Source organism: Peromyscus californicus, unplaced genomic scaffold (assembly GCF_007827085.1).
Source record: "Peromyscus californicus insignis strain IS unplaced genomic scaffold, ASM782708v3 Scaffold_7__1_contigs__length_154581171, whole genome shotgun sequence".
Classification (NCBI taxonomy): Eukaryota; Metazoa; Chordata; class Mammalia; order Rodentia; family Cricetidae; genus Peromyscus; species Peromyscus californicus.
In genome coordinates, this window is record NW_026294595.1 from 60,777,101 (window position 1) to 60,798,644 (window position 21,544).

Genomic DNA, 21,544 nt, shown 5'->3' on the forward strand with positions numbered 1-21,544 from the left:
TTCTGTGTTGTGGAGATCCTGCAGCGTTGGGTCTTGAGGGTCAGGTTCCTTCACGTGCTCCAGCAGATCAAAGATGGGGTGGATGTCAAGGCAAGTCATAACCATGGCTCTGGGCCTGGGCAGTTGTAGGGTTGGTCTGCCAGATGGGAAATGGGGACAGCTCTCCCGTGTTCACAGCTTGGTGGCTGGCTCACCCATACCTGCATTAACAGGGTCGGCGCTCCAGATTTTATGACCACAGGGCCAGCTCTCCCATCTGCCCCAGGCATTGATGGGTGGTGTGGGGGGGGGGGGGAGGGGAAACCCTCCCCCGCCCATGCAGCCAGAAGACAGCTGTCTCCCAAGCTCATAACTTTGGGGCTGGCTCACCCACACCTGCATTAACGGAACTGGCTCCATTGTGCTGCCCTGGCCAGGTGGAGGGCCTGCTCTCCCGAGATTGCAGCTGGTGGGCATAAGGGACAGCTTTCCCGCTCTTAGGACCATCTGGCCAGCTCTCCCAGCTGTTCCAGGCGCTCATGGGGCAGGGAGTGGGGCACTCTCGGGCGCCCCTGCTGCCACAAGCCTCATGGGTAATGGGGACAGCTCTCCCATGTTCGTAATTTCGGGACTGGCTCACGCACACCAGCGCTAACAGGGTTGGCTCTATTGTCACACATATATTTTTATAAAATCAAATAGAAAATAAAACTTCAAGCACTTATTTTAAAGATTTGAAAAACTGGGCTGTTCAGAGTCTCAATATTAGAGAAAAAGTATTCCCTGCAAATTTCATTACTTCATTTTTCTTTACAGCTGAATACAATTTCACTGCGTATATGCAACACATTTTCACTAAATAAGCATTTCCTTTGCTCCATGGCCTCACCAGCATTTGTTGTTAGATTTCTCAAAGATAGCCATTTTGACTGAGGTGAGGCAATATCTCAAAGTAGTTTTATTTTGAGTTTCACTGATGACTAGGGATGTTGAGCACTTTTGAAAATACTTGCTGGCAATCTATGTTTCTTCTGTGAACTTCTCATTCTTTTCACTAGCCTACTTAGTGATTGGCTGTTTTGCTTTTTTTTTGACTATTTTAGATATTTATATATAATTATATTTTATAAGTACAATAATTTTATTTCACGATACCAATAATAATGGAGAAAACAGACTCAGAGTGAGTTCTAGACAACTTAACCTACTTGAGAAGCTTCTAAAGTCTCATGGTCTCAATATCCTCACCTGATATATGAGAATTCTATCTCTCTCATAGAGATATTATGAACTGTAAATGATGTGAGTCTTAGGGAGATTTTTACATACTGGTTGGTTCATGCTACTGCCTCATAGAATAGTTCGTTATTTTTAAAATCATTAATTTTAAGTGACTAGTTGAAAAATGTACCCCAGCATATTTTTTTGTGTTGTGTTTTCACAGACATGAGACCAGATAATATCACTAGTAAGATTTAACAAAATACACTATTTTTATGTATGATTTGAGGACTTTATACATGCATACAATATATTTTGATCATACTCACCCTGACTCTCTGCTTCAGTTCCCCTAGCTTCTCCCACTGCTCTCTCCCCTCTCTCCCATTCTCTTTTTCTCTGTTTGTCTCATCACCCACTAAGTCCAATTAGTGCTGCCCATAAATATAGGGGTGTGGGACCATCTACTGGAGCATGATCAACCCACCAGAGGCCACACTCCTAAAGAAAATGGACTTTCCTCCACCCTTGGCATCTATCAGCTACCAGCTAGCACTAGGTCCTCAGCTGGAGGTGGAGGCTCGTGTGCCTCTCTTCCACCTATTCTGGCTTGGTCTTTTGCAGGTCTTGCACAAGCCTTGTGCAAGCAACCCTGGTGCTGTGAATTCATGAATGCAATAACCCTGTTATGTCCATCAGACACTAGTTCATCCCAGTTTTCCACGACCTCTGTTTTCACAATCATTTTGCTCCCTTTTCATGATGGTATTTGAGACGTGGGCATATGTGATACAAAGTCCCATTTAGGACTGAGTGTTAACTGCTATTCTCTGTTTAAAGCTGCTTCTCTGATAAGGACTGAGTGCTGAATTAATCTCTGATTTTAGAGATATGTATTTAGGAAGCAGGTTAATACTGTCTCTATTTAGCATGATAATAGTAGTAGGTTCATCTTGAGAGTCTTTGAGCTCCCCAGCCACAGGCTTTGGATAGATCTACAGTACTAAGCATGAGTTTATTATTGCTGTAGAGAGAGCCTTGCATGCAATCAGAAAGTAGATTGTTACCCTCACGATATTCATGCCATGATTAGGCATATCTTGCCAAGCCAGTCATTACTGCAGCTCATAGGGTTCACAACTGGTTAAGGGAGTGTTAACCTTCACCTTCAGCAGCCTGCATGGCACCTTTGAGTACTATGAAAGATAGCCGGTGGGAGCAGCTTCCATGTCAGTACCAGCTTTTTCTCCAACTCTTGTGACCAACATGTATGGTGTCTTCAGCAATAGGGTCTTACTATCAAATTCTGATGGGCAACCCAGAGAAATGGCAATATACTGCATTGTTTTTAATGTCTCTGGTACCCTCTTTTGAATAACAATTTCAAGAAAGATGCTTTTGAATAAAAAAAAAAACTTTCCAATCTCCCCAAACCTGAAAGTATCCATATCCAGCTATGAAGTGAATTATGAACACAAAGCTTTTACTATTGCACAACATTCATCCTAATTATTTAAGGGATGAACCTTAGGACATAAAGTTGAATTTCACAGCAAAATGAAAACATTTTCAATCACTTCCATGCTGTGGTCAGATGCCTCTTGTCCTTGATTTCCCTGATGAAAGTCTTTGTATGAACTAGTGGGATTCCAGTAGCATCGGTTCAGCTAGAGAACCTTCAACGAAGTTCTGTTACAAAGATAGAGATGAGTTCAGAGCACATTTCTAACAACCAGGTGAATTCAGGTCCACGTTTTTTGTTTTTTGTTTTATATTTCAGACTATGCACAGTGTGTTTCAATGCTTTGGATGGCAATGCATGTAAATCATGGGAAATAAATTGTTTTCTGTATGTCCTCAGAGTTTTATGAATAAGATAGGGATTCAACAAGTGACCTTCCTTCTCAATAGCAATTAAAGATAAAATAGTATTGAAAAATCAGCCCATTTCAGAATAACAAAACCATGCCATTTTAAAGGAGTTTTACATACTTTTTTCTAGGTTGATTTCTGTTTATATGGTTATGTGTATGCTTGAATGTTTGTGTTTCTGGGTTAATAAGAAAAATCAGAATGTTTGAGGATAGTAGTCTTAGCAGTACAAAGAAATGTAAACAAGAAATACAATTCTTTTATCTAATTAAGCATTTCCAATTATGTGACTATTGGATTCTGAGTATGATTACTACACTGTCAGAAGCCAGTGGGGAATTGGCAATACAATAATGTAAGCACTATACAGGTAGCGTCTTTTCAATTAATAAGTTGCTTTCTCTGGTTAATGGAATACAATGGTTCTATATGAAATTCTGAACATTACAAAGCTTTTTTTTATGTTAGGTTTTTTCTTGAGGCCATTCACCTCTTGACTAATACAAAGTAGTTCTGGGTTAATGGTTACTTTATTCCAGGGAAAAAGTAAAAAACAAACAAACAAACAAACAACAACAACAAAAAAACTATGATTTTTTTTGTGGCCATAGAGAATGCAGATAAAAAGTATAAATTCAAACAAAAGTGGTTGAAAAATGTCAAGTAAGTATTTTGAGATATGGAGACTTTCTATATTTATACATGAATATAGTTGCTTCAACTACTTAATTCATTCCAAATAAAAACTTGAATGCCAAATGCAGAAAGATACGTACCAATTCTTTTGGCAATGGGAGGAGAAAAAGTCAGCACTTGTATAAAGATAACTTTAAGTGATGATCTCATTTTCCATTTCTTAGTTAGGGAGAGTAAGTGTGTAATTACCTTATCAGAACTGCTTTCTCCCTTCCCTCTGCCTTGCCTCCATTTTTTTTTCCCCCAATTTGGTTTATTTATTTTTAACATATCACATTGCTGCTTTGAGCAAACACCAGAAGAAAAAGAACATGAGGGCAGAGGTATCTACTGAGCTTATGGTTTGAGGAGGTAGAGTCCACATGGTAGGAAAGACATGGCAGCAGATGACTCCATGATGGCACATGTGCTGGAATTCCTCAACTCCTCTCAGCTCAGCGAGCAGTTAGCCGGGAACAGGAGGTGGAGCTGGCCTAGAGCTCAAGGTCTGCTCCACACTGGTCCGTTTTTTCTAGCTAGGCCCTACCTGCCAAATGCTCCACATCCTTCTGAAACATCACCACCAGCTGAGGACCAAAGTGCTCAAACACATGAGCCTGTGGGGGACATTTCACATCCAAGCCATAATAATACCTTTTACTTTTTAATTACCTTTGTCTTATGCAGAGTTAAGTTTCAAGACTAGGGACTTTTGTTTTATTAATTGATCCATTCCAAATATTTTGATGATTTCCCACTTATCTTAGGAACTTAAAGTTCACATGTATTTGTGAACTACTGGAGCTATAATAAAACATTATTAAATATAAGTTATTAAAATCTATAAGCTGAATTACTTTTGACATTTCACCACCTATTATGAGGATACCTAAATAACACTCCACAGGTTGATTTGTGGTAGATATGTTACTAATAAGAACCTGGACTTGCCAGGCAGTGGTGGCACATGCATTTAATCCCAGCACTCAGGAGGCAGAACCAAGTGTTTCTCTATGAGTTCGAGGCCAGCCTGGTCTACAGAGTGAGATCCAAGACAAGCACCTAAACTACACAGAGAACCCTGTCTCAAAAAAAACAAAAAACAAAACAAAACAAAACAACAACAACAACAAAAAAAAAGTGGACTCTTGTTCAGTTTCCCCCCCACAGAAGCAGTTTGAATGATTTTTCTTCATGGATTCCCTTTGTTGCTCTGTGATTCTCTGTCCAGGCCTGTCTGTTCTCAGCTTTGTCCAAACTCTTTCTTTGTGGGTAATAAATGCCTTACAGAGGAAGTTTCAGGGATTTTTTTAAAAACTTCTTTATCTTTGTCTTCTCCTTTAAAATATCAAATTTAAATTTAAAGGGCTTATCACCGCTAGATTTGTTAGTGGATAGGGATATGAGCTGCTGATTTAATTTTTTGTACTGCATCCTTCATTCTTTGAACACACACTATTTTATTCTGTTAGAAAACAAAGCAAATGAACAAATCCCAATTCTTCTTGCTTCAAACACTAGATGTCTCTCTAGTGATGTTCAGAAACACTGGGTTCCACAGCAAGAAGACGTTCATTTACCCATGTTAACTGTCAGAAGACATTCATTAACACATGTTAACTGTCAGAAGACAGCCACAGGCTCTGTAATGTATTCCTTCTCAGTGTCGATGTGCTTGTGTGGTTGAGTTTCTGTTATGCATGTTTTCTACAGGCAGACATTTGTGCAATAGGAGAAAATGTGTAAAGCAGTATGACATGTATTATATCATTCGGCCCACGCAGCCTTGGAGCGTCTTTATCTTTATTGTTATAGTTGGAGAAACTGAGGCCCGGCAATATTATAGACCAGTTGAAAATTCATATAACAACTAATGGAGGACCATAAAGTTGTTCACTTATTCTCTCATTCTGGCCCATCTTTAAGACATTTTCCCCTCCTAGGGGTTGGAGAAGTGGTTCAGAAGCTAAGAGCATGTACTGCTTTTACAGAGGACTCCAGTTTGTTTTCCAGCAGCCACATCAGGCAGCTCAAAACCACCTAAAACTCCAGCTCCAAGGAACCCAACACCCGATTCTGGACTCGGTGGGCCCCTGTATTCAAGTGCACATACTCCAATCCCCCTTGTACACACATACTTAAAAAATAAAAATTAAAATCTTAAAATAAAAGGTGACATTGTTCTCTCCCTTCCTTAAGTAGTAAACATTTTAGTATTCATTTGCTACACTTAATATGCTAACAAAACCTTTCTAATAGAAAATCATCTTCCAGTTAATGCTTCTAAATTGGTGTATATGCTCAAATAATATGTAAGACTGCAGCTGCCCCACCCTTTGGTCTGAACTTTGGATAACCCCGGTTTGTGATTAGCTTTGAGGAGGTATACGTGTGAGCCTACATTCCTCTGTGTACTTTACTTGCTGCCAGGAGAAACATTTAATTTCCTGATGGGAGAAAATTATCTTTAAAGGAAGAGTCCCATTCTTTCTATTGTTACTCTGAGGTTCCCTGGATGGTTTTGGTCTTAATGCAGTACAAACAAGGACTCCCTTAGATTATGGTTAAATAAATATATATAGGAAATGTTCCTTCTTACTAGTTTGTGTATTTTATGTGATAATGGACCAGTCTTGTTTTGATATGTTAGCAACGCCCATGGACATTTTTGCAGCTATGTCCTAGTAAAATCATTAGTGTCTTGCTTTTTCCTAGAATGCATATCAAAGTCTAGGAAAATGCGAATCTAATTGTACCTTTTGATCAGGAATTCTATATAATTTACAATTAGAAAATTAAACTTTATTTCAAAATCTAAATTTGCATTACAAATATGATTATCTTTAGCTCTTTAGGGGGTCTTTACTTAAAACATACTTATCTTCTTTTTCTACCTTATCTCCCTTATGGCTTAACACTTAAAAGAAACAAAATCATGGAAGTGTTAATGGTTTCATTGACCTTTCTTCTTTTAGTGTAATTTCTCCTGTCATTATCATATAGGGTTCATCTGGAAAAATAAATACCTTGGCTAAGTTTAACTGAAAGAAAGTCACAGCTGACTCAGAGAGAAATAATGGTTTGGATAGTTCCAATCTGCTTCAGTGATGTTCTCTGTCTCCCTCTTCCTGACTTCAAGGACGAAGACTATTATATTTCTTATCCATGTGAGGAGAAATTGAGCATTTCTTCATGAATTGTACATCCCACAAATATCTTCCGTTCCCTTTCTAGCTCTCCTTATTCACTGGGTTCAGAGGGATGTGGTAGTGTTGGTTTCATAGGCACTGTCATTAGTAATCTTTTCAGGGCTGAGTAACAGCTGGAAAGTAAGGACAATTACGTTTGGGATCCTTAGCGTTCTCATTTCAACCATGAGGTTTAGAACCACTTGCCATACAAGACCAATGAAAATCCTGTTAAAGGCCGGGCGGTGGTGGCGCACGCCTTTAATCCCAGCACTCGGGAGGCAGAGCCAGGCGGATCTCTGAGTTAGAGGCCAGCCTGGGCTACAGAGTGAGTTCCAGGAGAGGCGCAAAGCTACACAGAGAAACCCTGTCTCGAAAAACCAAAAAAAAAAAAAAGAAAATCCTGTTAGAGAAGAAAAATGAAAATATATTCAGGAAGCTGTAAGACTGAAAACAGTAATTAGGGTTGTTATTCAGAACATTATTGAAAGAAACATTAAATGATACACTTCAAGAGAGAAGAAAGAATAGATGACATAGAATAAGATGCAAAGATCAAAGAAATTGATTAACTTGGAGATTAATTTACTTTGAAAGATATTGATTAACCTGGAGACCAATCTATTTAAGCAATGGGTGCAAAATGCAATACTAAAAATAGCAATAGTAGTGAGTAATTTTGAGTGCCTTAAGAGTGGGGCGGTGGGGGCTGGAGAGGTGGCTCAGCAGTGAAGGGGACTTGGTTTGCTCACAGGGGACCAAGGTTTAGTTCCAATCACCACACAGTTCCTCACTGCCATCCATAACTTCTGTTCCAGGGAATCTGACATCTTCTTCTGAACTTCTCAAGCATACATATACCCAGACAAAACACTCACACGCTTAGAAATAAATAAATCTACTCTGTTTGCAAAGAGAAACCTGTGTTAAAAGTGGAAATAAGTAAGTGAATGCTGAGTGCTCTGCATTAGACAGGACACCCTTGCCACCTCCGACGATGGTCAGGAATATTGCAGAAAAAGGGATGGAAGGAATGTAAGAGTCCAAGGATGTGGAGAAAGGCGAAATGCTCTCTTAAGGGCATGACACAGACATGAACCAGCAGTTGCTACCTGCATAGAACCTGCACAAGCCTGACCCAGGAGACATTTAGTCACAGATGGAGGAGGGGTTCATGGGCCCCCCCTCATTCAGAGGAGCAGTGGAGGGGTGTTGGAGGAGAGGAGGCCATTACCTTCAATGATCTAGCCACCTGTGAGTTACTCATGGTCTAGTGGGAAGCTTCACATCTCTGCCCATGTGAGTATCTTGCTAAATTAGTGGGGCATAAAGCAGAAACAAAACACAAAGACATAAAAGTAGGATGAGGGGTTCATGGGAGGATGAGGAAAGGTTGGTGCAGGCAGGAGGATAAAGAGGGTGGAGAGTGACCAGAACGTACTGTATAGATGAATGAAATTGTCAAAGAACAAGTTAATAAAAGCAAACAGCAGCAATTAAATCAGAATTCAAGCTTTCCCAGATCTCTGTGGTCTGGAGGAGACAGAGAGTGACACGAGATGAACTTTCACGCTGTGAGGTCGAGAATCCATGCCACATATTTAGGGACAAACATCACAAGGAAAGCAATAGAGTGTGAAGCAAACACACACCAGCCCAGTGAAGACTCTGCTGCTCTAACTAAAGGAAGAGGAAAAATATAAGGACATTAAAGTGGAAGAAATAAAATAAAAATAAGATATTAAAAATGAGTCTAAATGGAACAGTGGTAACAATAAATGCTAATGACTTAAATTTATCTCTTAAAAGGCAGGAGGCCACTTCAAATTAGATTTTTTAAAAATCTGGTTATGTACTATTTATGAGAAACACACCTAAACATGATTATGCAGTAACATGGAAAACCCTGAAAGTGGAAAAACACACAAGAGGAGTTCAACCAAATCTGTTCTCATAATGTTAATTAAGAGAAAGATAAACTTTAAACCCCAAAGGAGTTCTTATTTTTTAATTTTGTAGACACTGTAACAGATGTGCAATAGTAATTAGTGATTTTAATTTTCCACATCTTTTAAGATATACTACTTGATTTGGCTTGTTGCTAATCCTTTGGTTTATGTCATAAGGGATAGTACTCTACAGTTTTCATGGGCTGGTTTTGACTGATTTTAGTGCCATAGTAACTTTGACCATGACAATATGAGTTGGGATAGACCTCTAGATAGAGCTTGGGTCTCTGCAAGAGATGATATGTAAGAAACACCACTGTTTCTTTTTTTTTTTTTAATATTTGGCAGAATTCGCCAGTGGAGCAGCTACTGGGTGAATTATATTAAAGATTTCATTTATGGGAGTTTTACAAGTAAAAAAAAAAATCAATTTTCTAGTAGATAAAAATCTAGAATGTTGCTACTGAGTTTCAGTCATTTTTATCTGTCAAGGAAGTGGTATTTTGAGCACCCTTGTTCTCTTCTTGTGGTGTCCATGGCAACAGCCCCTTCTTTATTCCTTTTATTGTTAATTTGCGTTTCTATTTAATTCAACTACTTTACAGGTTCCCGTGGAACTTCTTGTTTGAGCTGTGGATTGTTTAGTCTAGTATTTAGGTTCTTTATGAGTATTTTTTTTGCTACTACTGTTTAGAGAACATAATTTACATGACCCAAATTACTGCAGCTTTATTGAAATTAGTTTTGTGGCCTGTCTTGATGAGAACTCCATGTGTGCTTGGGAGAAATACATACTCTGGTATTATTGTATGAGTATTGAATGAAATGTTCTCCAAATTTCAGTCAAGTTAAGTTGGCTGACTGCTGCTTAGGTCTTCTGTGTCCTTTATGCTTTTATCTGGCCTGTCATATAAATTACAAGTACAATAAGAGAAATCTGCACATAAAGTCTTATAAATGTCGAGTTCAAAATTCATATGTATTTTAATGAACTAAAGAGAGAAAGAGCTCACTGTATTTACCATTTTACCAGATACTTACCATTTTTCATGCTTTTCCCACAATCCTCGGTTCCAAACTTTCCATGGGTATTATTTCCCTTAAATCCTTTGTTTGGGTAAACTTTTTGTGGTTTTCTCAGCTTCTTGTATTTTAAATATTAAATTGTGTTTTTCAGATTCCTTTTCCTCTGTTTCATGAACTCCAGTCTCACAAAGTGAAAATATTCTTACCTTATCCTAAGGGCCTAGTAGCTCTGGTCATTTTTTGTTTTGTTTTTTGTTTTTCAAGACAGGGTTTCTCTGTGTAGCTTTGCGCCTTTCCTGGGACTCACTTGGTAGCCCAGGCTGGCCTCGAACTCACAGAGATCTGCCTGGCTCTGCCTCCCGAGTGCTGGGATTAATGGCGTGCTCCACCACCGCCCGGCAGCTCTGGTCATTCTCCCCCGCCCCTTTCCCTCTGCTGTTTACTGAGTAATTTTTCATTCACCCACTTTAAAACACAGTGACTATACTGTCATTTCCATTATTTTACTGAACACAGCTAGAAAATGTGAAAGTTATGGTTACTATATTTTTCTATTTTCAGATTTTCCTTTGCTCCTTTTCTTTTAAATAACCCTTTCCATTTATCTGTTAAGAACTTTGTTTTTGAGCCGGGCGGTGGTGGCGCACGCCATTAATCCCAGCACTCGGGAGGCAGAGCCAGGCGGATCTCTGTGAGTTCGAGGCCAGCCTGGTCTCCAAAGCGAGTTCCAGGAAAGGCGCAAAGCTACACAGAGAAACCCTGTCTCGAAAAACCAAAAAAAAAAAAAAAAAAAAAGAACTTTGTTTCTGTAAATTTCAGTGGTGTTCTCCTTGCTCCGTGGAGAATGGTTATAATAACAGCCTTAAAATTTGTATTAGAACATCTGGGTCATCATCAGTTTGACATATATTGATTCTACCTTCTTTGGAATGTTGATCCAGTTTTCATAGTTTTTATTATTTCTTTACAACTTTAAGCAATATATTGTATAATTCCACACACTGTTGAAATCCTCTGAAGGCTGGAAGCTTTGTTTGCTAGTCAGCCAGCCAAACTTGGATTATAGCTTGAATTCGTTTTTGCCTGTGGTAGATGGTAGTCCTAAACCAGTTCATTTTGGGAGGCGATTGAGATTAGCATGGGATCTGAAACCGGTCCACAGGACCATTCTAAAAGCCTTTACCATACTTTTTTGTATCCTTGCAGAGTTTGGGATGAGACTGGGAAATGCCTATTGCTCCTCTTTTGAGTTTTTGTTTATAACCTTGCACTTTATGGCTCAGCTCCCCATCCCACAACACATCAGGCCAAATAAAAAGCTTCTCTATGGTGTTGGCTCCCACATACTTGTGGAGCACCTCTGGAGGAACAGTGATAAAAGGAAACACAGAAAATAAAAATGGATATTCCTGCTATACAGCTTCCACACAGTGGCCATGTTCTTTTCTTTTTTAGTGCACACCCTGACCCCAGGGCTCAAGGAGTCTACAACTCTACTGCTACCACCATCGGCACAATCAGTAACCACAAAAACTAAACACATTGGGATTTTCACTCCGTCCCCACTTCTGGCTTGCAGAGGGTCTTCAAGGCCTCTGATTAGAGGACAGATTTTTCTGAAAGTAGGTTTGCTGTCTGTGACTATATGTCAGTCCTCTGATTTGGCCCATCTTTAAACAAAACTCTGGAGAACCTGAAAGGAGAAGTCTTGGGAATGCATGACATTGAGTATACTCTCTTTCAAATGTTTAAAATATTCCATAACAATGTGGTGTGTGTGGTGGAAATTGATGGACAACTAGAGGTAAAGCTGTGCTTTGTGTGCTGAGTGCTGCCTAGTTCCACCTCCTGAAACAAACCAGCAGTTTCCCATGGCTTCTCACTTGGTAGTTGAACTTGAGCTGAGATTCATACAAGTGAGAGATGGGATAAGAGCATGAATATTGCCGTAGAAAAGGAAAAGCAACAACAATCTTCCTCACACAAACTTGTGTAACTATGAGCCTGTTAGAGAAATCAGGGACATTTTGCCACCATTTTGTATATTTACTTTTTTTTCTTTAGGAAATGGAGAGGGGAACTTTTGGAAAGCTTAGCCAGGTGAAAAATGTCATGCTTTGTTGCCTTGAAAATCACGTGTTAAAATGTAGTCATATAGGGTGGTCTTATTTTCCCTTTTTGGAATTAGTTTGAGTGTGTATAATTTAAAGCTTCTATTCCAGGTAATATATTGTCACTGAATTTAAGTTATTAAATGTTTTGGTTTCTTTATATGTTTGATTTAAAGAACTTGAAATACTAAATTAAACTGATGACTAATACAGAATACAATCTTCTTTTTTTTTTTTTCCCCTTCTTCTCCCCCACAAGGAAGGACTATCAAGATGTACCATCCTGATGGAGACAGAGCCAGAACAAACATAACCTGCCCTGGTGTGTATAAAACTGGTTTATAAGGTGGGAAGGGAAAAGAAAAAAAAAACAAAAGGCCGAGAAGAAGGCAATTCTCTGGGATGCTGGCTATTAACCATAAACATAAGAGATAATAATCCAGTCTGTGCAGGAAGTGGAGATAACACAGGGTGGTCTCCACATATGGGGAATCTTATCTGGGTATTGAAGTGGGAGTGGCAGAAAAACTCAGCTTTGAACCTACTGGACTAAGTAGGAGGATGTTATCCACCCCACCCTTTCCTCCTCCTGTGCTTGGATCTCCTTTGTGTGTGTTCTTCTTTGTGGTGGGGACACTTGGGAGATACTTAGGTCCTTTTTAATGTCTGCAAACAACAACTGGAATGTCTGCAGAGGGGGCTGTGAGGGTAGTTTAATAATAACTGGAAATTTTAAGAGGTTGAACACATGATTTACTAGGGTTTCCTACATACCCAATTTTCTAGTACACAGAAAAGATTAGTTCTCTGATCTGTGATGGAGTTGGATGTCTTCATTGGATGATGTACATTGAGCCTTGCAGTTCAAAAAGCCTGCAAAAAAGGGAAACAGAGGGAGCTTCATTCAGAAATCCCATTCTCAGCTCATCTAGAGAACAAACAGAACTACAGTTTGGTTTACTATTTTCGTACAAACGACAATTGTTATACAAATAAAGACCAGGAAAACTTACTTTATAAAATTAAATTAACAGAGCTTTGGTCCTGATAGGCTGTGCATACAGCCAGACTTTTAATAGTGTTGTTTATCTTTATTCTTAGCTTTTATACTTTAGAGCAAGGTTCATAGGGGTTAACCTCAAAGGGATTCTTGCAAAAGGTGCTAAAAAAAGTGAGTTTCATTTGTTTCTGCCTGTATAAAAAATTTAAAACACATCAAATGTTTGTTAGCCTTAATTTCTCCATCTTTAAAATTAGAATAATAACTTCCTATTTGAATTTATAAAAATAAAGTGAATGAAGCATTATGTGTGAAAATCACTAATGTAGCCAATGTGAATCTTTCCTCTTCCAAATGTTCCTTTCCTTTATTTTCCTACTACCCCTATCTTTGAAACATATAATTCTTTTCTATTGAAAAGCTAGAAAATTGGAAGTTGCCTCAAGTCAATATTTTTCAATTGACAGTAAATATACCCAATATATGCAGCCAATATTTAAAATTATAAGTAACTGGATATATGTTAACTTTTCCACTGCCACAATAAAATACCTGGCAGAATCAACCTAAAAGGAAGAAAGATATATTTTGATGAATAGTTTCAGTCCAGGATCACTGAGCCACATCTTCTAGGGCTGTGGTAATCCAGAACATCGCGGCAGAGAGCACAAGATGGGAGGGTAGTGCTTACTCTCCGGTGGCCAGGAAGTAGAGAGTGGTAGAGAAACAGACAGACACAGACACACACAAACACACACATACACACACACATGCATGCACACACACTGGGTGGGGAGGAAGAGGGAGAGAAGGCGCTGAGTCTTGTGACAGCCCCTCTCCACTATTATTTAAGCTATAAACTCATAAATCAACCTGTTGATGAGATCAGAGCCCTAACAAATCACGTCCCCAATGCCTGATCTCTTGACACTGTTGCTCCGGAGACCAGGCCCACAATCTGTGAACTTTTGAGTGATATTTCACACCCAAACCTTACAAGGTCATTCCACATACTGAAGACATCCGTTATGTTTTAAAATTTGGGGATCACTAAGGAGTATGTGTAGCGGAAGCAGAGAGGAAGTGGAGCTTCCTGATTCCAAATTTGTTTCTCATGTGAGTTACGATGAAATTGTCTGAGCCCATCATCCCAGAATAAACTTTTTGTCTCCTTTGTGCCCTTGATCTCCAGCTTATCAGCTGTATCTCCAAAGAAGATAGCTTTCTGTTGTGGGTCACCACCTTCATAGAGGACCTGTAATTTCTTACAATGGCCTTGGGGGTCTCTGAATCCTTGCTATTACAAGTTTCCCTGAGATCAAACTTTTCCAAATTCCAAGCTGCTACTTGAAATATTTCTCGAAAGTGTATATGACCGATTAGTCCTGCAGACAAATGCTTCTTCTATGGTGACATGTCAGGGCATAATCACCATAAGACCCTGGGAGCATTTCAAATATATTGCTGCAAACGGATCCCCAGACTCTTCTTAAACCCACCTTGAATCCTCTCCAGCCTTAGATTTGATTCTAGTGTATGCCCTGGGGTCAGTTACTCATGTAAGTCTTTAGTGACTCACTTTGACTTATAGCATCCAACTTGACATACACATCCTATATGTCTGACTTAATCCAATGCAAAAGAGCAAAAACACCAACGTGGATGTAACCAACCATCTTATTAAATAAGAAACACAGAACCAATGCAAAGAAGAAAGCCAAGAGATCAGAGCTAAGAGCCTTACCCATCTGCTGCAGCCAGCCTCTTCAGTCAAGAGACCTACTTCCTGTGTTTTTGTCTTTATATAGACTTTCTGTTCTGCCTTCTCATTGGTTGTAAACCCAACCACATGACCGCCTCATCACTGCCTTTCTGTACAGACCTCCAGGTCTTCTATGGTTGGTATTGAGATTAAAGGCGTGTGTCTCCAATGCTGGCTGTATCCTTGAACACATAGAGATCTACCTAGCTCTGCCTACCAAGTGCTGGGATTAAAGGTGTGCACCACGACTGCCCAGCTTTTGCTATGGCTCTAATAGCTCTGACCCCTGGGCAACTTTATTTATTAACATACAAATCACATTTTAGTACAAATAAAATATCACTATACACCAACCTTTAAGACTTCAGGCCAGACCATTTTTCTCCTGTTTAGACTACATGGGATCCTTTGTTAGTTCCTCCACAGGTCCAGCTTTTCATACTAGCCTATAAGTCCATATGAGATCAACTCTTAAGTCCCTATCTCCATGTCCTTTTCCTGTATATTGCAGTATTTTTGTCATGAATAATATTTTGGTACTTTCATTGCTGTTCTGTTAGATTGGGAGTTGAAAGCAAACTTCATCTGATTAAGATAAGAATCCTCGGGAAAGGAGAGGTTGAGTTTTTATAATGCCTACAACTTTTCCTCACCCCTGGACTGGATCCAGCTTGCCCAAGGTTTAGAATCTGTGCACAATTAAGGCAGATACCATTAAGATGTTTTCTTGGGTGCCTCCTGAAACCCATCCAACAAGCTGATCCTTGCAAATTGGTTACCTTGTCAAGTGACCAATTTCAGTACGGTTATTATGGGACAGTAGGTAAAGGGATAATAAAGGTTTGCAACTCAAAGACTAGTAAAATGCTTTTAATCCAGAATTAGGGTTATGCAATCTCCAATCTCTTCAAATTAAACCATTACACATTAAAAAATATCTGAAGTAACAAATATGCTCCTCACTGTCATTAGAATATTTGCATCCCCTCTGAAATTCATGTTGAAACATAATTCCAACATAACTACTATAAGGTGTGGTCTTTCAGAGTTGGTTAGGACATGAGCTGTCTGTCCCTAAATGTATTAATATTTTTTATCAAAATAAGGAACTGGCTAGGTTTCATATTCCCCCTCCAGTCCCTTTACCCTGTAAAGGCATGACTTGAGAAGGTTCATCTTGGAAGGAGAGACCATGTCTTCACCAGACAATGAAACCCTTAGTACCTTGATGTTAAACTTCTGTGTAGCAGGCTTTCTTTTTCTGGCCAGCAATCAGCTCCCGAATCATGACATGGAGACTTATTATTAGTTTTGAATGCTTAGCCTAGCTTAGGCTCATTTCTCAATAGCTCTTGTAACTTAACTTAATGTGTTTCTCTTTAGCTACCTTTTGCCTTGGGGCTTTTTACTTTTCTTTCTTCTGTATATCTTACTTTCATTGCTTCTCATGTCTGACTGGCTAGCCACTGCCTGGTTTCTTGCCCCAGGCATCTTCCTCATTCTTTCTTCCTTCTTCTCTCCTTCTCCTTGAACCTAGATTTCTCCTTCTACTTATTCTCTCTGCCTGCCAGCCCTGCCTACTCCTCTTCTGCCTAGGTATTGACCATTCAGCATTTTATTAGACCAATCAGGTGCCTTAGGCAGGCAAGGTGAAGCAAATGCAACCATCTTTACATAATTAAACAAATGCAGCACAAACAACGGGAACACACCTTTACACAGTGAAGGTGATATTCCACAGCACAGACACATGTAACATCTTTGCCTAGTTAAAGTAATGTTCCACAACACTGATGTCCTCCAGAACTGAAGGAAATCCATCTGTGAAATATCTAGTTTCAGATATTTTGCTATGACATCTCAAACTGAGCAAGGTTCTTCTCTTGGTCAGGTAAGCCTAAACATTTCAACTTAGAAAAAGTAAATATTTATGTCTTTTATGAAATAAAATAATTTCAACAAAATTAATATTTTTACATTTAAAATATTAAAATTATGATAATATTTTGTGTCTGGACCACAGGTTTATAAAAGTTGTTTCAATACTTAGTAATTTGCTAGTCATTTGTATTACAGGATTAAGAACAATGTTATTGGGTAAAGTTTTCCTTCTCTGTTCTTTTCTTGTCAATGAAAAAAATTTCAGTCAAGAAACATAGTTTAAGTGGAAGTTTATTTAGCAAAGCAAATATACTCTGCGAAAAATTGGACCAGGCTGACAAGGAGGTGAATAGCAGCTCACTGGGTGTGGGTTTTGATTTTTAAGAAGCTTCTTAAGGTCCATTTCCTCTTGTGTTCATTGTCAAGTTTCTCATTTTGGTCACAATACTGACTTCATCCTACTCTATGGTGTATGCTCCAGGATCAAGGTGTCCATGTTTTTTTTTTTGTTTGTTTGTTTGTTTGTTTTTCCTATTCATCATGATGTTTGTTGGTGAACATATGTGATCTTTGGGAAAGTGTCATGATGGTTTAATTCGGATATGGTAGGAAGAACCTAATTGCAGCTTCAAGGATACTAATCCACAAAGAGACATGTTAACCACCAGGAGATAAGACAAAACTACCAAGGTATAGCCATGCTTTCTCTGATTATCTCAGCTGCAAAGTAGATGGTTGTATATGACATCCACTGCCCTCAGCTCAGGTGCATCTAGCTACTATGTTAACATTTACTGCTGAAGATTTGGGACTAAATATTTTATGGCAAGGGAAACATGCCAGTTCTGTAATGGCTTCTTGGTGAAGAGGGTGCTGTTATCTTCAGCGTCAGTACACTTGCTATATGTCAAGAAGACATATAAAATATTGAATTAATACGCCAGTTAAGAATATTACAGTCCCAATATGGTGGCTCACAATCATCTGAGACCTAGGGATCTCATTTGAAAGAATAAAAAGGGGGTGGGGTGGGATAGGAATAATTTACATTGGTATGGATTCTTGTATATTCAAATTCAAAGTTATTTTTGTTATACTTTATATATGTTTATATTTCTGTCTAAGATACTTTTGTATGTTGATACAATTCAAAATTACTTTTGTTATATTGTACATATGTTCCTTCTTCTGTTTAAGATATTTTTATATATTGATACAAATGTAAAATTATGTTTGTTATACTGTATATATGCTTCACTTCTGTTTAGAATATTTTTGTATGTTGATACAAATTAAGGTTCTTTTTGTCATATTGCATTTCTACCTTTGGTTAAGATATTTTTGTATATTGTCACAATTGTGAGGTTATTGTCCTTATGTTCTTGTATAAGGTATTACTATACAGCTTGTTTCCTTTTATATGTGAAGCTTTATTCCTTAAGGGATATAGGTTAATAAGAATTAGAGGTTAATAGTCGCTTATGTTTGTCAAACTTACAGTCATGTTAGTTAGGTTTTCTAGACATGCAGAGATATGTTCCTAAATAGATAGGTGATCTTCAGACACTTCAAAGACCTACAGAAAATGGCATTTAAAATGTTTTTTAAATTTTTTTATTCATTTTACATACCAACCACAGATCCCCCCTCTCATCCCTCCATCCAGTCCCACCCCCATCTCCCCCACTCCTACCCCTCATCTCCTCCTTCAAAAGGGTAAGTTCTGCCATGGAGGGACAGCTAAGCCTGGTACATTCAGTTGAGGTAGGACCCAAGCTCCTCCCTGCTGCATCAAGGGTGAGCAATGTGCCCGACCATAGGTAATGGGATCCAGAAAGCCAGCTCATGCACTAGGGATAGATTCTGATTACCCTGCCAGGGGCCCTCAGACAGACCCAGCTACACATCTATCTCCCATATGCAGAGGGTCTAGTCCAGTCCCATGCAGGTTCCACAGCTGTTGATCTAAAGTTCGTGAGTTCCTATGAGCTTGGTTAAGTTGTCTCTGTAGATTTCCCCATCATGATCTTGAATCCCCTTGCACATATAATCCCTCTTCCTTCTCTTTGACTGGACTCCCGGAGCTTGGCCTGGCACTTGGTTGTGGATCTCTGCATCTGCTTCCATCAGTTACTGGATGAGGCTCTATGATGACAGTTAGGGTATTCACCAATTTGATTACCACAGTAGGCCAGTTCAGGCACCCTCTCCACTATTGCTAGGAGTCTAATCTGGGATTGTCTTTGTGGATTCCTGGGAATTTCCCTAGCGTTAGAGGAGAAGAACTTTACAACCTTGCCTAATGATATTTTGATGAAGAAAGTGGCCTTTTGCCCGAGTCCAAAGAGTCTGCCTGAGGTTAAAGTGAAGAGTTTTGGATTAATTCCATTGACAGAAGAAATCTCAAAACAGCCTGGTATAGACTCTGCTGTGTAGTTATTAGTGGTAATTCTAATGAAGATTTATAATGAAAAGGAGCAAGCTGGGCAGGGTAAATTACAAAATGGAAATTCTGAGGAGAAAAGCATCATCAGGAAGTGGAGTAGAGCTAAATTCTGTGGTCAAGAAGATAAACAGATTAAGAAATAGAATAAAGGGAGTGGTCACCTAAGGGCAAAATTCCTTCCAGCTAAATTTCTAACTCATGAAAAGGAATTAAGGAAAAGCTTAGAGCTAGGTGTGGTGGTGCATGCCTTTAATCCCAGCATTCAGAAGGCAGAGGCTGGCAGATCTCTAAGTTTGAGACCAGCCTGGTCTACAGAGCAAGTTCAAGGACAGCCAATCAATAGGCAGTAAAGGTAACCATCAAAAACAGAAAGTTGGTGAAGATGTAATTGAATGAGGCAGCCATGTTCCAGCCCAGCAAGCAGCTTGGGCCCCATGGTTCTGGCTTTAGAGTTAAGGATAGAAGAAACAGGTTAAGAAATTTGCCTCCACTACAAAGCCACTACAACCAGGCATGTGTCTGTGGTGTCCCTGAGTAAAGGCCTAGAAAGGCCATTTTGTAAAGCTGTGAAGTCAAAGCTTGGATTACCTTGGAGAAACCAAGATGTTAGAGATGCCAGAGTTGTGGAGAGTTGAGGAGAGCTGCTAACAGGGAGTAGAACCAGCCCAAGAGAGATAAGTGTGTTGCAGTCAACAAAGCTGAACAGAGTTGGAGATCTGAAGAGCACTTTGACATTAGACATGAAGATGCAGCATTTGGAGTTTGTTCAGCTGGTTTTCGGTCTTGCTTTGGTCCAGTATTTCTTTACTATGTCCCCTTCTCTACGTTTTGGAATGGTAATGTATATCTTGTGCAATTTGTGTTGGAAGTATGTGATCTGGTTTTTTTTTATTTTGATTTTATAGGGGATTACAGTTAAGAGATTACGTTAATCTCAGAAGAGACTTTGAACTTTGGGCTTTTAAACATTGTTGAGACTATGATAGACTATGGGGACATTTGAAATTGAACTAAATGCATTTTGCATTATGATATTGTTATAAGGGGGCCAGGAAGTGGAATGTGGTAGTTTGAATGTAATTGGCCCCCATAAGCTCATAGGGAGTGGCACTATTGGGAGGTGTGGCCTTGTTGAAGGAAGTGTATCACTGTATGGGATGGGCAGGCTTTGAGGTCTCTTTTGCTCAGTGTGACAGATAGCACACTTCCTGTTTCCTGCATGATGTAGGACTCTCAGCTACTCCTCCAGCACCTTGTCTCCCTGTATGGTCATGCTCCCTGCCACGATGATAATGGACTGAACCTCTGAAACTGTAAGCAAGTCATTCCAATTAAATGTTTTCCTTTATGAGAGTTGTCATGGTCATGGCATTTCTTCACAGCGATAGAAACCCTAAGACAACTAGAAATATGGATTTTAACATATAAATTTTGGTAAATAGGAATTTTAAGTGATGAAGATTAGCCATATTTAATTTCAAAATAATCACATAAATTTACTTTTTAAAAGTAAATGTGTTTTTAAACTTATGTTGAAATGATGGATCAAGAAAGTTAAGTGATTAAAGATTTAAAACAGAGATTTTTTTTTTTTTGGTTTTTTGAGACAGGGTTTCTCTGTGTAGCTTTGTGCCTTTTCCTGGAACTCACTCTGTAGTCCAGGCTGGCCTTGAACTCACAGAGATCCACCTGCCTCTACCTCCCAAGTGCTGGGATTAAAGGCGTGCGCCACCACCTCCCAGCTAACATAGAGAATTTTAAGTTTTGCTTTTATGCATCAATATTTCCAGATCTCACAGTTTAAATTGGGAATCTTCACCAATTAAAGCATATTATACTGTATGTCATATCAATAGTTCTTTATATGCATTCAATTTGTCCTTATGGAATAATTATTATATTTTGGATGTACAACAAATTGTAGAAAAACCTGAGTTAGGATGTGTTGGTTTGTTTTAATGTCATCTTGACTAGATTTTTAAAAATCTAGGAAACAAATTTATGGGCAAGTCTATGAGGCTATTAGCAGAAAGAATTAACTGATCCTCCCTGAATATAAACATCACTATTCATTCCACAGGTGAGGGGTTCATAAACTGAATAAAAGATAAAAGCAATCTGAGACCAGCATTTATCTCTTTTTTACCTCCAGACTCCAGACATGATACAACCAACTGCTCACATCTCCAGCATGCCTTTCTCGTCATGATGACATGTTTTTACTAGGGATTTTCTCACATGAATGAAAAATGTAACCAACACAGAGATTTTGTAATAAAAAGTGGGACAATTTAGTGATAAACCCTACCATGTGGTTCTAGGTTTTTGGAATTGGTTTGTGGGAGGAACATGGCAGATGTTAGAATGTTGGGATAGAAAAGCCTCCAGAACACTGTAAGCAGAGTTTCATGGGACACTCTAATAGGGAGTTAGA